Below are 17192 nucleotides of genomic sequence, written 5' to 3' on the forward strand. Positions count from 1 at the left end.
ACAATTGTAATGAGAATATTTTCTTTCTGGATCTAGCATGAAGGACGTACTGATATGAAAAGGACTCCCTGTGTTAGTCATATGTGGAAAAGACAGTTCAGGGTGAGTTTCTTTCTGCTTTTGAAATCAAGAGTCAGTGCCTAAATCACATTGGTAGCAACAGCACGGTGGGGTGTGATGAAATAGTCGTTTGGTGTCAGGCAACATACTGTTATAATATGGATATGAGTTATGAGATTTCCGTTTTGAGACTTTCTCATTTTTTTGTGCACGGTTTGGTTTGCACTCTTGGGTGTCTTTATCTTTTTCTTTTTTATTCTCAACTTTGGTGGTGGTACTGACAGTTTAGTTTTGGTATATTTATTGGATGATTGTAGTGAGTCCCATATTTATTGTTACAGCCCTGAGGAAGTCTTTGGGTTATACCCTTTGACGAAACACGTTTTGGCGGTTGTGGTTTGTGTTATCAAGATTCAACATGGTTTGTGTTATCAAGACTCAACATGTGCATCTACAAGTCTTCTTGACCATCTTTAAATAAGAAAATAAAAGACAAAGGACTGATGACTACAAATGCATATACATGGACAATTGATTTGACCAAAATAATCTTCTTAATTGATATTTGTGAATACTTTTTTTCTTGCTCGGGGTTCCTCCTTTGATTCTATGTCATAAATAACAATTGTCTCCTATTGTTATTTTTTGATAGCGTTGGGTGGCCGCTGTCTCGGGTTTCCCTTGATGCAACCTAAGACTATATTTTCTCTAAATACATACTGCTTGGTCCATGCGCTGAGTATACCTCACTACCTGTTTGTGCAAAGGTTAACAGTGATACCAGAAAGTCAGATCAAAAGAGGGAAATACATGATACTGGCACAGACCAAAAATAGATAGAACAACATACCCTTGAACTGTTGACCTGGAACATCAATGGCTATGGAATAAAATCAAACCTTTTCAGGTAGCCAAAGCCCTAACATAGATACGCTGCAGCTGTTGTCTTATTGCAAGAAACACATATGAAAGGAACCAGTGGTGATGTACTGGGCAGGGGGAATGATGCTGTTATAAGCGACATCAGTTACTCCTCAGGCTCTAGCATTGCAGAGATATTATTCAGAACAATGCCAGCATTTCACATGAGTAGAATATGGGCGGCTGTATTGAGGAGATTCACAGCAGTACTGGGAGATTGGGAAGGGTGAGCCGATGGCCCTTGTTCATCTTTACATCTCATGGGGGCTTCAAACGGATAGACTACAATAACTGGGCTAAATACGTACTGAACTACCAAAGTTCAACACCACACTTGGGTTGATTTCAATATGGTAGTGGACAACCACTTGGACAGGGCCCACACCAAACAGACACACCTTGCCCGAGCAGAGAAACTAGACAACTTCATTCAGGCTATGGGTATAAGAGATATCTGGCGAGCGCTCCACAGGAAACGCAGAAGTGACTCCTTCTACTCTGAGGCACATACATACATTCCTACATAGATCACTTCTTCACCCTGACCTTGCCCTTTCATTGATTCAAGGAGGCAGACTATAAGGAAAGAGAGATCTCTGACCCCTCACCCCTCTACATCGCATTAGACACACCACAAATCTGGAAGGTGCGAGTGGAGAATGGCAGCATGATGACTAACGAACAAAAGAAGTGGAATGCCTACAAAAATCCATGCAGCACTACCTCAAAGATCACACAGACACAGTGAGGGAAGTGTCCGCCTTATGTGAGGCATATAAAACCATGATAAGCAGGGTGATCATATCAGGGGAAGTTGGAGATAAATGAAAGATAGTGTGACAATGCAAATAAGCAGAAAGGGAACTGCTGACCTTAGAAGAGGAACTTGACAGCCCCTGGAAGCTACGAGGGCACGCATCCTTCTTAAAAAATGAAGAATGCTGTTAACTAGCATGAATGCTGTTAAAAAGGAACGCATAGCAAAACAAAAGTGAATATATGAAGTAGGTGACAAGGCGAGGTAGATACTAGCAATGGGAAGAGCAGTAGCCTTATCCCAGAATTAACAGGCCCAGGAGGGGGAAGATAGTGGGTACTGAAGCCATAGCGGAGACAATGGCAGATTGTATGCAAGATTTCTATAGGGGCCAAATGTTATGTTATAAAGAGCTTGTAGCGCACACAAATACTCTGGAGTGTCCTGGCGCGATTATGAGCTGAGGTGGAGCAAGCGGGAGCCATTTAGAAGAGCTGACTGAACAGATACTTCTTTAAGCGTTTTTTAAAAAGTCAGAAGTCTTGAATGAGCTGAAGATCCGCGGGGACCGCATTCCAGGCCGCTGCTGTTTTAACAGGAAGAGACAGGCCTCCCAAAAGTGCTCTGTGGAAACACGGAATAACCATCTGACGTAGAGAGGCAGACTGCAGAGATCGATTGGGCAAATACAGAGCGAAGAGCCTCCTGAGATACAAAGGACCTTGGCCATGAAGGGCCCTGTGCGAAAGGGTAAGGGTTTTAAATTGTACCCACTGGGCTACCTTCAACCAGTGCAGATCCTGCAGATGCTGCCGATCACTGGATCTCCTAGAGATGTTAAACAGGAGTCTGGCTACGGCATTCTGTATAATTTGCAGTTTTTTCTGCAAATACCCAGGAATGTCAATGAACAGAGCATTGGCATAGTTGAGGCGGGAGAGAATCAAAGCACGGGCCACCGTCTCTTTGGCCTCTCTATGGAGCAAGGGAAAGAACCTTCTTAAGGCCTTGAGGGTGCCAAAGCAGACACCGGTAAGTTTTTTGACATGATCAGCGAACCGGAGATCCTCATTGAACCACACCCCTAAGTATTTTGCCAGGCCTCCCTCAGAGTTAGGACAAGGGAAATCTGGGGGCCACACAGATTGTCTGAAGGCCGGAGGGAACTGGCCATACAAGAGGACCTCCGACTTGTCTTCATTGCACTTCAAATGGGCCTGTACAAGCCAGCAAAATATGGACACTAGGCAAGTCTGGGCGTCTAACTGCAAGAGAACTGCAGGGCTTTCTATGCAACTGTCATTGCAGAAAGCTGGAAAAGTACAGGTCACTAGAGCTTGAGGAAGATCTAACTATGGAAGAGGTGCAGCTGTCACTAACACAATTACAGTCATGGAAGACATAGGCTTCTGGTGGAATGTAAAAAGAAATGGCAAGTGAGATAAATCCACGTATCCACAATTTATAAATAGATGCATACCAGACAGGAGAGCGCCCACATGACCTAACTTTTCAGAAAAGGGGGTGGTGATAAACAGAGTGTCTGAATTAAGCAGACCACTCTTACCCAGTCCAAAGATCAGGGCTTGATCCATCACCGTTATTTAGCTCACTGCCCCATCCCAGCTCAGAACCTGGCTATATGCAAATTAGTCTGTCCCTGGCCCAGTGCATCATGGGAACAGGGCAGACCAAACTACCAAGCCAATTCTTCACCAGAAAGGAGACAAGCTACCGGGGACCGGTTTCTGGCATTTCAGCCTCGTCGGCCCGGCTTGCTTGAATCCTGATGGAGCAGTGAGCAAGGGACTCATGTCTGAGTATACCCTGCCACACCTATAGTGGCCAAAAACGATTCAGAAAAGGGGGTGGTGATGAACAGAGTGTCTGAATTAAGCAGACCACTCTTACCCAGTCCAAAGATCAGGACTTGATCCATGGTGATGAACAGAGTGTCTGAATTAAGCAGACCACTCTTACCCAGTCCAAAGATCAGGGCTTGATCCATCACCCCCTTTTCTGAATCATTTTGTCCACCATAAGCGTGGAAGGGTATACTCAGATGTGAGTCCCTTGCTCATTGCACCATCAGGATTCAAGCAAGCCGGGCCGACGACGGCTGAAATGCCAGAAACCGGTCCCCGGAAGCTTGTTTCCTACCCAGTATATGAATTGGCTTGGTAGTTTGGTTTGCCCTGTTCCCATCATGCACTGGGACAGGAAAAGACTAATTTGCATATAGCCAGGTTCTGAGCTGGGATGGTGCAGTGAGCTAAAAAACGGTGATGGATCAAGCCCTGATCTTTGGACTGGGTAAGAGTGGTCTGCTTAATTCAGACACTCTGTTCATCACCACCCCCTTTTCTGAATCATTTTGTCCACCATAAGCGTGGAAGGGTATACTCAGATGTGAGTCCCTTGCTCATTGCACCATCAGGATTCAAGCAAGCCGGGCCGACGACGGCTGAAATGCCAGAAACCGGTCCCCGGAAGCTTATTTCCTTCCCAGTATAAGAATTGGCTTGGTAGTTTGGTTTGCCCTGTTCCCATCATGCACTGGGACAGGAACAGACTAATTTGCATATAGCCAGGTTCTGAGCTGGGATGGTGCAGTGAGCTAAAAAACGGTGATGGATCAAGCCCTGATCTTTGGACTGGGTAAGAGTGGTCTGCTTAATTCAGACACTCTGTTCATCACCACCCCCTTTTCTGAATCATTTTGTCCACCATAAGCGTGGAAGGGTATACTCAGATGTGAGTCCCTTGCTCATTGCACCATCAGGATTCAAGCAAGCCGGGCCGACGACGGCTGAAATGCAGGAAACCGGTCCCCTGAAGCTTGTTTCCTTCCCAGTATAAGAATTGGCTTGGTAGTTTGGTTTGCCCTGTTCCCATCATGCACTGGGACAGGAACAGACTAATTTGCATATAGCCAGGTTCTGAGCTGGGATGGTGCAGTGAGCTAAAAAACGGTGATGGATCAAGCCCTGATCTTTGGACTGGGTAAGAGTGGTCAGCTTAATTCAGACACTCTGTTCATCACCACCCCCTTTTCTGAATCACATGACCTAACTTGGCAACAACACTGTTAATACCCAAAGCAGGGAAACCTGTAAACAAATGGGACATGTACCGTCTGATATCGCTGCCCAACTCTAACACTAAAGTGCTCTCTAAAGTGCGAGCAAACCAGCTGAGGGAAGTGATACTGGACTTAGTATACCCAGATGTGAATGGTTTCATGGCCCACAGATTACCAGACTCGAACTCCACTGGTTATATAATAACATTAACATGTTTCATCATCGGGCTCACCCCAACTCCTAGAGGTCGGGGTGAGCTCAACCATCTTTCAAGGAGCACTTATGAAAAGGTGTATGGGGGCGCAACTTTAAAGATAAAATTCCTCACCCATTCCAAAAGTATCCTTTATTGATTGTGAGGGAGGGAAGATTTAAAACACTAGATATATGAAGACTCTACTACATGGTGTGATTATGGCGGAGTACCTGCGCTGGAATGCTTCCCCCACAGGACTCATTGTAACCAATCAACCACGTATCTTCTTACTGGATCCCCTTGTCAGGAAGGAATGGTCACTGATCCTGTGGCGCTGTACCCGTGATTGGTTGATACTCATTATCAACACAGCAAAACATATCTCAGAGGCTATGCTGGTAAAAATCAAGATCAGCAAAGTTGTCCTAAATGCCCAGATCAAAATCTCGGTGTTCAAGAAAAAACTCAGAAATCTCAGAATATAAGGATTTTCAGCTCCAGAGCAATATCACCACGCTTAAAAAAAACCTCGAAGAAATGTTCTCATGAACGTATTTATCCCTACACCAAAGATGGACACAACAGGAAGGATAAGTCCGACACAGATCTAACGGAAAGAAGCGACAATGGATCAGTACACTCAGGCACTGATGATCGGTCGAGTAACTATTCCGCCTCCAGCAGAACCAAGAGAGGCCACCGAAGATACCAAAGGGGTAACTTCTCCAACACCGCATTCCGTAACCAACCAGGTGGTTATATCCCTCTACCATACCATGGGCCACCAAGGCCACAGAACATATTGTTCTACCAACCAAACGACCCTGACCAACATTTTTTTAGGGTTTGGTGGCCGAATTTGGAGAAGAGGTCGGAGAGGAGGACGGCGAGTACAGTAGCAAGACAACATTCCGGACGTAAAACCAACACCAGGAACAGAACCAGTAACCCGGGACAGGCAGGCCCGAGTAACCAGTAGATCTGGTAGTGAACCTATATAAAGAGCGAGTGTCAGAAGATGAACTCAATGTCCTCAACAAGGGACTAGGATTTGTCCACACCACTATGTATAAATTCACTTTTAGATGCGAACTGACAGAATTTGTAGGAAAATCCTCAAGAACTTTTTTATGAACCAACCAGAACAACCTAAGGAAGAAGTCTTCACATATCTGAAGAAAATATCCACCTTCAAGCCACCACCCTCCACAGTCCCTCCTAAAATTCTGGCTTTTGAAGAAGCAGTCACAAAGGTCATCGAGATTTACCAGCCTAAGCCCAATGGCTTTCATAATCTGTCCAAATGGGAATCAATTGCCCTGAAAACACTCAGCCCAATAGACAACATTGTAATAAAACTAGCAGACAAAGGGGGCTTGAATATGATTCGGGATAAGGAGGCTTACAGGACAGCATGCATGTCACTGTTACAGGAACAAAGAAATTACACTGTCCTTCGCACAGACCCGACGAGTAATATCCAACACAATATCAACTATTTTTGGATGAAGCACATGACAGAGGGTGGATTAAGCATAAAGAGAAAGAATTTTTGACTACCAAAAAACCTAGAGTCCAACAATTCCATACCATCCCCAAGATACATAAGGAACGTACACCTCCCCCAGGAAGACCAGTAGTCTCCAGAATTGGATCCATCCTGAAACCACTATCGCAGTTTGTGGATAGGTACCTGAGACCTTTAGTCACCAAGGTGAAATCCTATGTGAAGGATAGCACTCATCTATTGACCATACTGAGGGACATGACCTTCGACTCTGAAAAAGAAACACTGGTGTGCCTGGACGTGGAGTCTCTCTACATGAGTATCCCCCAAGAAGAAAGGCTAAAAGTTATCCATGATCTCCTGCTCTCGGGAGAGTGGAAGTAGAATGCACCAGTGAACTGGATCATGAAACTGGCCAAACTAGCTCTAACTGAAAACTTTTTAAGTTTTGGGGACAAGATCTATCTGCAACTCCAAGGCACTTCTATGGGCAGCACTTTTTCCCCGAGCGTAGCATGTTTGTACATGGGATGGTTTGAGGATCACAAGATCTGGAACAATAACCCATATACCAACCAGATACGGTTATGGATAATGTATGTTGATGACATCTGGTTATATGTAATGATCACAACACCTCAACTGAATTCTTCTACAACTGGATAAATGGAAGCAATACTTTCCTCAAGTTTAAAATGACCCATAACAACAGCAAAGTATCATTTTTGGACGTGAATATCATAGCAGAGGAAGGGAAACTCAGTACTTCCCTATTCAATAAACCTATAGATCGGAACAGCCTATAACACTTCGAAAGTGCCCATACAAGAGCACTCCGGGAAAATCTCCCAGTGTGACAGTTTATGTGCATACGACGCAACTGCTCGAAACTAGACGACAACAAAAGGGAAGCATATGTACTGGCTTTAAAACCTCAATCCCGACTTTACCCAAACCGTATTGTGAACAAGGCTAAAAAGAGAGTATGTAACATCCCAAGAGATTTCCTTCTGGAAAAAACCATTAGACCTGAAAACACCAACCTAATCTGTGTCACAACCTACAACACAGGATCCAATTTTGTGAAACAAATGATCAATAAACACTGGCGCATAAGCACATCAACCAAACTGAATTTTGAGAAACCCATGTTCTCGTTCAAAAAGAACCGGAGCATTTGAGATAGATTGGTTCACAGTGATAGCTTCAGTAAAACACCCAAGGGACAAAACACTCTGTGGAACCTACCCCCAGGCATTTCTCACCATTTTCCTTGTGGGAATTGTTCTATATGCCCCTTTACTTCCCATACCAACACGATTAACCGAGGACTAAGGACCCCACTGGAGCAGAGATCGCACATGAACTGTAACAGTACAAATGTTGTGTATATAATCATCTGCCCCTGGGATCAGAAAGATATCGGAATGACCACCCTAAAAATCAAAATCCACAATAAAAAACACAGGGGCACAATAAGGTGCAAGAGAGCAACAATCAGACTGACGGCTCACTTTCTTGAAATGAATCACTCAGACACAGAGAAACAATGGAACATCATTGAAAAAATCACACCAACAAATGGGGCACAAAAGATGCTGCTATTAAAGAACAAAGATGGGTACACCATCTTAAGACTCATGTACTAGGCCTTAACGATGACATACACTGGAACCAGCTCAACAACCTGAGTAGATGAAGTAGGGTAGGCTGGTGCACATTGGTGGATTTTTCCTTACTATGTCCCTTGAAAATTTGACAATACTGACCGGGTCTTTCAAAAGCACTAGAGAAATAACCATCAGATAACGGTCTTTGCATGGTAAATATGAACCAGCTTAACAACCTGAGTAGATAATGCATTGTAGGCTGGTGCATATTGGTGGAGTTTCCCTTTAAAATTTGTCAAAGTCACTAGAGACCAGGGGGCATATTACCAAGGGGGGCGATAGACAATTATCGCCGAATTAGCGGCTGTTTTCGGCCGCTAAGCGGCGATAATTCTATCGCCCCATTAGCAAGCTGTCGCTAACTGATGTTAGCGACAGCTTTTAGGTGATAGCGAGCAGTTTGGGGCCCGCTTTACATGTCAGCGATGTTTATCGCTAATGACATGCAAAGTGGGTGTACCCAACCCGTTAGCGACTGAAAGCAGTCGATAACGTCGCTATCGCCTATTAACAAGGCAGGCGTAGCGTTGGAAATATTCGCGCTAAGCGCGAATATCTCCAAAAACTATCGCCTGCTCAGATCAGTTCTTAGCAGAGCTGTGTATGGGGATACATCGAGGAGGACTCCTACCGAGTTCATTGCATATTGGCAATTAACCCCAGACGTTCCTGAAGGCTCATGAAGTCTGTATTTTGAAAAAGACAAGTTATGCAAATTGCATTTTACTTGAGCTATACCGCTGTAGGTACATTATAGCCTATAAAGCCATACACATATTTATTTTCTGTCACTTTTTGTAAAGAACCTAATGACAAATTTTTACATAGTGAAACGTGAGTAAGGTGGGGAAGTTGTGCCCCCGTCCTGAAGAAGGAGCTTGGTCTCCGAAACATGTCGACGCACACATGAGGTGATGTCCATAATCACGACGTCCACACCTCGCACTTCACTTCCAGTACCAGCCCAGGGACGTGAATAATTTTTTCCCCCTAAACCCACGAGCCAGGTGCTTTTTAATTATTTCACTAATCCCACCACTCACATATAGAAATACCACACTCACATGCACCACATATAGTCATTTTCTAATAGTTCTCCCGCGTGGTCGTAGGTCGTAGCACGCCGCATCCCGCCAGAGGGGTGCGAAGACCCCTATGATGAAGCATGACACCAAGGGTCCTTTTGGTGTGTGAGGGGTATTTTAGAAAACACTAAGTGCTCCCCCACCACTGTGAGGAACACTTCCAGACATTATTAGGTGGATTCCTTTTGTTTATGTAAACCAGTTCAGGGAGTACGAATCCTTCCGTAATACTCTCCCTCCCTTCCTCTGTTTATTTGTACAGACCAGTTCTTAGCCATGTTATCCAATGGTAGGTGGATAACATGGCTAAGAACATTTTGTCGCTAATGCGTGAATATCGCTGTGTTCTGAGCGATATTCACGCTATCGCCGGAAAATGTATCGCTTTGGAGATAAACCTTGCTAATAGCAAGTTATCTCAGCGATAAAAAATTCGTTGCTAAGCCTAGTTAGCGATAAATATCGCTAATAGTTGGTAATATGCCCCCAGGTCTTTAAAAGCACCATCAGGATATGTTTTCATGGGATGAATATGAGAGTGGCCTATTCTTGGATACACCAATACTGAAATAAGTAAAGATCCATACAGAGCCCCACGTTATAAAGTAAAGGCCGAAGTCTGTTTACACGTACCTCGCCTGCTGATGCAGTATGCGTAACAGAATGCGTACGTGCGGCGCCCACCTCCTGTCAAACAGCGAGATAGAAGCGGTCCTGCTGACAGCTAACCTGTCATCACCTAACCGCAGCAACATGAGCTGATCCCTCACCGCAATCCAATCGAAGGGTGAGCTGTAGCAATGGAGTGTGACAAGCCACTCTCTGGAACTGCCAAGTACAGCACGCAAACATTGTTATTTAATTACACCAGCTCCACACAGTCTTAGGACTTAGGATAAGCCGGGGAGCAGAGCAGCTAGTAGGGTACGACAGGGTTAGACTTTTGAAGTAAGTGATCTCTGTTCCACTTAACTAAGTTGTCACTCGATTGGCCTACTGTAGGCCATGGCGTATTTTTATTGAATTTCCACACATTATTCTACTTGACCTCAAATGCGATATGGCCATTATTATTTATTTATCCGTAGTGTGTGACTCTAAGCCCTCCCTCCTGTGTTCCCTTGGGAATTGTAGCCCTGATTACAAGGGGTGAGTGCCATTGAGTCCATAAGGTATTTTATCACTAGTATGTATGATGTGGTGAAATGATACACAGTACGTATGTTTATTGTGACCGAAGTAATGCATGCATGCACAACCCATAGCACTTGTGAACGACATAGAAGTGCACATGTTGTTTACATGAGAAGCATGACCCATGTCTGACCACACTGTTAAAGAATCTCTAAAGTTTGGGGGGATCATATACAACCCCTGACACTGTCACGACAATGGCTCCAGTGGCGACTATGTGCTGATGGTCTAAAGGCGATAACAGCGCCTTTTGAATTGTACATAATGACAATGTTGGATTATGTTTTCTTGTCTCTGTATATAGGTAATTCCTCATTTGAATTCAGCAGCAAGTATGAGACTTGTTCCTACTTATCACCTAGATGTACAATATGCAAATTGCGTCACAATAATGCACTCAGGTCTTTGGGGGAAGTAACCTCTTTACATCACACCCTGATGAAAGCCCAGGACATATTTAGGCCATTAAGGAGTGCTGAAACATGTTGGTGCCTATTCAAGGGTCATAGGACCATCACATCCTGATACCCAATTATAGGGTTTTTAATCTTCCCTCACACTCCATCAATAAAAGATAATTTTGCAGTGGGTGAGGATTTTTATCTTTAAAGTTAGGCCCCCATGAACCTTTTCATAAGTGCTCCCTGAAAGATGGTTGAGCCCACCCGACCCCTAGGAGTTGGGGTGAGCCCGATGATGAAGCATGTCACTACTAGAGTGAGTGAGGGCTATATAAAGATAAGGATATCTCTCCCTTCCCACACATAGTAACGCGTTGGTTACATATTGGACTCAGATTCTCTCAGTATACCCCACTTGAGAGATTAATCATCAAACACTGAGGAACCCCCAACCATTACCAGAAAAAATCCACCCCCCTCCTCTTCCAAATCTGAAGGTACGACCAGCTTTTTTCCGAAGGGACGCCCATTAGGTTCAGTGTACATTGATTAGGGAGTACCTGTCCCTTCTAACCTCATGCCTAAGGACCTATCTACCTTTCTGTGACCCTTCTGGTCCCACAATTGTGTGTGATACATATTAACATTGCCTCCTCCAGAAGAGCAAAGCACCCTCTGGCAGTGGTGTTGCTAAGTGTGAATAAAGCGTTCAGCTTTGTGGATGGACCTTCCTATTAAAAATCATGAAAAGAATTTGCTCTAAACTCTTAAGATAGGTTGTACTTCTCTTCAAGAATCGGAAGGCATGGATCAAAGTGAATAGTACCCTATCATAAAAGTTCCCTATCTGCCATGGCACCAGGCAAGGCTGCCTTTTGTCACTGATGTCATTCACACTGGTGATGGCAGAGTGGATAATGGAGGTCACCCATATATGGGGTTGGTGATGGGGAGCCATGTGGAAGGAACGAATATCATTCAATATGGATGACGTCCTTTTCTACCTAGCGGAATCTGAATGTTGCGTAACACAAGGGGGCAAAATCCTTGCACTCTATGGACAATATGCGGGATTGGGTATAATTTGGGAGAAATACCTCATATTTCCACTGGGCAGCTAGGAAATACATGGCTGCCTCTGGAAATCGACGATGAGCATATGCAGCACGTGGAAAATTGAGCCCTACTCATACACAGATTAGAGATGGATGTAAAACACTGGAAAACAATCCTATTGTCACTAATGGGTAAAGCTGCGCTCTTTAACATGATCACACTTTCCAAACTCAAACATATATTGCAGACTAGTCTGCATATCATACCAGAAACATTCTTTTTCAAAATAAATAGGCTCATAAGATACTTGATATGGCTGAACAGTCCACCATGTACAGTACACCACACCCTCCAAAGGTCCACATATGAAGACGGAATAGCACTGCTGAACATTCGCAAATACTGCAAAGCTGCCCAAGTCTGTACAGTAAATGATTGGGCTTAGACACCATTAAAGGACCCAGCATATAAATCTGACCATGAAGCACTGGGTAAAAAAGGATATCTTGTTATGTTAAGGATATTTGTAGAGCGCAATTACCTATTGGGTGTCTTGGCGCTAGCTGAAGTAGAGCATACTGAACTAAAACACATTAATTGTTAAACAATCAGTACTTAATCTCCTTCCTAAATGCCAACAAGTAGGGAATGCTTGTATATGATGTACTATATGACATGAGGACTAGCCCTGATGCCATTGCAGCAACAAAAATGGTGCTTTCAACTTGGTGAAAACAGCGCGGAAAATGGGGTTGAGAAAAAGACTGGCACCAAAAATCCTCTCCATGGCTAAGTACAAAACTGGGCTCACTGAGAACCCTACTGGGGTTTAGACAGTCAGACATTATTGGAATCTCCATCCTAGAGGATATATGGGACGGCAACTGCATGGTCTTGTTTGAATAACTAAGGGATGAACATGAAATGGCAACCACACAAATATTCAAATATCTACAGTTATTCCAGTTAATATCTACAGTTATGCAGATGAGGATCACCCAGGAGGAGAAAACCAAAGAAGCACCTCTGAGAGAGATGGCTACTATATGGCCAATTTCCCTTACATAGAAATCGCTTATGAATTACACACAGGGAGAATTAGCTCAACTAAGAGGAAAACGGCTAGCCGATATAGGGGAACTGGATGATGACAACTGGAGGGATGTACTGCAATTCCCCAGGGAAATACTTCTAAATGCACTTTTTGTCTGACCCAGCTTAAAGTACTACACAGAGTATACTGCATCAGGACACTCTTACATAAGATAAGCAAAACTGGAGACAATACCTGCCTGCGAGTCTGCAGACAGCGGGTCTCCTTCTTCCACACACTGTGGGATTGCTCCAAGATACCACAAATCTGAGGAAGGGTAAAAAAAAGCCTTGAAGAAGTTATAGAGACACACATTGAAGGTAAGGCCCACTGAAGCAATTGGGGATATGGGGGGACTCGGATATTACTCCCCACTCCAGGTATCACTGCAATGTTTGCATGTTAGATAAACGTATGTATGAACTTTCAAATACAAATAAAAAATGTTATTTAAAAAACATGGAACAAGAAGTCATCTCTTCGTGAGCAGCTCTCTTTAAACTACGACTGATTTCAGAGCTAAAAGGTGTGAGTCGTATAAAAAACTTTAACGCTGAGTTCATCAGGGAGGCTGCCCTGTTGGGTTTCACTTATTCAAAGGTGTTAATCAATTTCTGGGCCAATATTTTACCACCAACTGCTCCATCATTTCCACACTCAGCCCAGAGAGTAGAACTGTTCTTAAAGGTATTCTCCTCAGATTTGGAATGCACCTTTCACATAGTCTTCCTTGTTTAAACCTCCAAAATAATTTCAAATTTCACACCATCATCTATATTCTTCTCAAAATGCATTTAGCTCACTACAGAAAAGGTACAAGTAATAAACCAAGTCAGTCAATTATTCGAATACTCCTCTCCCAGCCCACCCTATCATCCATGTAATTAAACATTATATTTCCCACAGTGCATGTACAAGGCTGGATTTTGCATGTCCATACATATCCGCAAACTTCCACAAAGACAAAAATCAATCACAATGAATCTTAATTCTTGCAATAGTAGGTTACTGACACTCCCCAGATTGACGTTCATGCCATCAGTCTATACAAACTCATTTGGTCTGAACGCATCTTAGAGCCTTATACTCCTGTTTCTTCTGGTTTGAGAGTGGGCAAAGGATGTGCTCAGTGTGAAATTGAAGTCTCCAATCCCAATTAAAATGTCATTTGGGACATCATGACACAAGTGAAAGAGGCATACATGAACCCGCTATTGCCTATGCTGGGACCGTATTTATTGACCAATCATGCCGCTCTCTATTGTGCATGTCGAAGTGGTTAACTACAGTCTATAATTTTATGAAGTTGCTTAATTTGGGAAATTGTAAAGACATATGTATACACCTAAGCATGCTTCAGCATCCCAAAGTGAGAACAACCAAAAACATAAAGCGGACGCATACCCTGGTGAATTTATCATGCTGACTAACCAGCAAACTAGTCCTTTGTGGCTTTCACACACCCATCTTCAGAGGGTTGTATAGAGTACCATGTTATGCTGTTGAATCTGGTTATACAAATTCTATACATTCTGTAATGAAATGCTTACCGTGACTTCCCCTATCACACAATTGAATATGACTACTTGTCATCATAGACATTCATCATCTTCCTTTCTCTCTTACATTAACTATGTATGTGGCATGATCTTGCCTCAAAAGATACTCCCTTTCTGTTTTCTTCTTCTCAATCAACCCCCATACCTCACACTGGCTACATATCAATACAAAACTCTCCCCAGTCTTGAGATGACGAGTGCTCTCCAATCACATTCACACACTACTTCCTCCTCTCATGTAAATATACTCCTGCAACACCAACAGTTTCTAACAAACCACCCCCTCTGTGATTGATATCACGCATTTTCCAGTTCAGACTACCTATTAATCAAATACTGGCAAACTGCGGGACCCGCCTAAATAAATGGTACACCTTACAGATGCAGAGAAACTTGGAAAAAGATTTTGTGTAGCTTTACTTGCATCATAAAATCTCTTTCATGTGACACACTTCTCTTTCACCTGTTGTCCCGAGTATGAGTCTGCTGTCCAGTGTGGACCCAGAATACCTTGCACTAGTATCTTCCGAAAAGAAAAGCCATCAAGTATCTCTTTGCACTCACATTAAGGGGCCGATTATGATTGCGGATAATCCGCATCCTCCGGGCAGGCGGATTAGCCGCTGCGGACTGGAAAAAGACCCCCCGCCAGATTAGGATGGCTGGGGGATCTATTTTCCGTCCACCGCTTTTCTGCCGCGGTCACCTTCCGACCGTGGCCGAAAAGCACTAACATGGCTGGCGGTGTCTATCAGACACCGCCAGCCATATTAGGATAGCTGCGGTCATATGCCTTTCCACGGCGGCATTTCCGCCGTGGAAAGGCATACGGTGTTGTCTTCGGGGGCCCATTGCGGGACCCCAGGGGTGAAGGGGGGGTGGAGGGTGCACATGGAGGGTACCTATGGTACCCCCCTGCCTTTGTGTGCATGAACCGGCAGGCACCACGCGGTGCCTGCAGCTTTGTGCATGCAAAGGTAAACATGCATTTTTTAACATTGCGGCGTGTACTGCTTCAAGCAGCACCCGCCGCAATGTTAAGAATACAGGATGTGACCGCCAGGGTGGCGGTCACATCCTAATTGGCACGGAGGGACCGCCGCTGCCCATGCGGACGGTTCCTCCTCCTCTGAGGTGGCGGACGGACGCAGGTCCGACCACCATCCTAATAGGCCCCTAAGTATGGACCTGCTTTCCCACTCATTTACAAGGATATTTGTTGGTAGTGCCAGGCAGGGCAATGTTCAGACTGGAAAATAATGGTGTCTCCCCCATCTCACCATTGTAGGCACACTTTAATCACTAGGTATTTCATGGTCTCCATCCACTAATTTCATTCTAGTTAGAGTATTCTTTGTGGGCAATTTGAGTCATGAGGTCTGGTGGAGGGCCACACCACAGTAACACCCAGTGTGTTTCAAAATCAGAAGTCCCCATGCATTTAATTATTCAAGATTATTCCTCTGAGCTTGGTCTCAATCTGAAGGACCAGTAGTACATCCTCCTTCAACACTGCATACACCTAAGGATTGATGATGCTGCTAATCTACCTTTGTTCAAATTTGTTTTCAAACCTGATCTTCCTAAGCCAGAACTGATAGGCATCTCATACACACAGTGAACTACAGAATAATATCTTGTAAGCATATACGATTCTGCATCTCATCCAGATCTTTATGCGTCTCAGTGATCTTTATATATGACTCTTATTTTGAAAAGATTTAGCGACTTATAACGAGTTTAGCAGTGACGTGGACATTCGTATCGGCGATGGTTGTCCGAGCACTGTAAGCTTGGCGGTCCGACAGCTGTATTATGTGTTGGGCAGATCAGCCTTATGAAGACCACCGATGGACCGCCGAGACCGTGAGCAGACCCCCAGATTCACAGTTGGGGAAAGACAGCCGCCATGCTTATTATGAGTTGCCTGATCCTTGAGCGGACCACTATGGTCCAACCGCCTGCTTCAGGGTGGCAGTGATGAGGGCTTAGGATTGTACACTCACTTTTTTCTTCTTCATCCAGGCAGATTCTGACATGGATCCCTTTCTCCCGTTCTCCCCTCCACAGCAGGATTTTCATCTCAAGGATTATGGCCCTGTTTGCAACGATCTTCATTTGAGTCCTTTTTGAACCATATATCCATTTGCAGGACTGCCCATATATGGGCTGCACCCCGGTAATGGGTATATGGTATTGTTCCACATATATCATGTATATGTGTGCATCCAGCACATATGCAGGCGCAATGTAACACAGGCATTGATATAATTGTGAAAAATACCCATCTCCAACCAGCTGGCCCTCTGGTCAACTTGTAATATGGCATGAGATGCTGGCGGGGAGGATGAGGTCCTACGACAGTCAGACTACCATATTAGTAATAAGGCCTTTAATGTCACTAGGTCAGAACAACCTCAACTTTTATTACATTCACCACTAGTCAGCACCCACATACATATTAATTCCTAAATCTGTACTTATTGTGACCTGCTGTCACAACAATACAGCTGGCCTCTGGTTAAAATCAAAATGAATTGTTCATCATGCTACAGTTAAGTTACCATGTTTCTGAAGGACAAGCTGCTAAGGTATCTACTTTACTTGGCC

Source organism: Lissotriton helveticus, chromosome 4_1 (assembly GCF_964261635.1).
Source record: "Lissotriton helveticus chromosome 4_1, aLisHel1.1, whole genome shotgun sequence".
In the NCBI taxonomy this organism is placed as follows: Eukaryota; Metazoa; Chordata; class Amphibia; order Caudata; family Salamandridae; genus Lissotriton; species Lissotriton helveticus.